The sequence below is a fragment of the Penaeus monodon genome, chromosome 33, assembly GCF_015228065.2.
Source record: "Penaeus monodon isolate SGIC_2016 chromosome 33, NSTDA_Pmon_1, whole genome shotgun sequence".
NCBI classification, from domain to species: Eukaryota; Metazoa; Arthropoda; class Malacostraca; order Decapoda; family Penaeidae; genus Penaeus; species Penaeus monodon.
In genome coordinates, this window is record NC_051418.1 from 31951974 (window position 1) to 31952814 (window position 841).

The window sequence follows — 841 nt, forward strand, 5'->3', positions numbered from 1 at the left end:
TTACTTTTGTTTCCCTTATCACCACAAGGTAAGTTAACTAATGAAATTGATATTACCACAACTATTAGCAGTTTTTCTTGTACTACAAACCATTGTTACAATTAAGAATCAGGAGCAGAGCTAATACACATTATAAACGTCCCGGATTAGTTACAGTCGTTGGACTATCAATTAATTCGCCTTGACAACGAAAGGTGTTTTATTAGTCAGTAATATAGGACTTCTTATAGTTATACTGTTCTCCCGTAATACTGGCGTATACCACACAACAATAGAATTTTAAGTTTTACGAGTGTCAATCGGCCCAGAATAATGATAATGATCGAATCATAGTGGATTGACAGGGATTATCTCTTCGAACACAAAATTTTATTTCATTGAACGTTAAAATCTTATCTTATCTCTCAGTTTGAATTCATGCTGCCGAAGTTCTTCAAGTTTTTGAAGAAGCATGTATAATTATTAAAAATACACGCGCATGTATATTTTTAAAAATTCTTTCCGACATGATTTAAACATTTGCATGATATACTCACTGGTGAATTTTAGGAAACAGCGAGCTCTGTAAAGAAGAAAATATATCTGCAGAGCGATTCAATAACCCTATTAAATTAAGGAATCAGGAGAGGCGCCAAGACCGTGAACCTGCAACTAAACTCGTAGAAATAAATCTAACGCTATATATTAACCTCCGATATTGGGCGATCTTGAGCATTAAGATAAAGCTACGACGAATTGCCTGATCAGTTTCAAACCCAAGGACACTCCTTAAACTGTTTGTTTAAGTGTTTGTTGGTATGTGTATAGCCTCAAACAGACAATGAGACAACGCAGTCTCTAA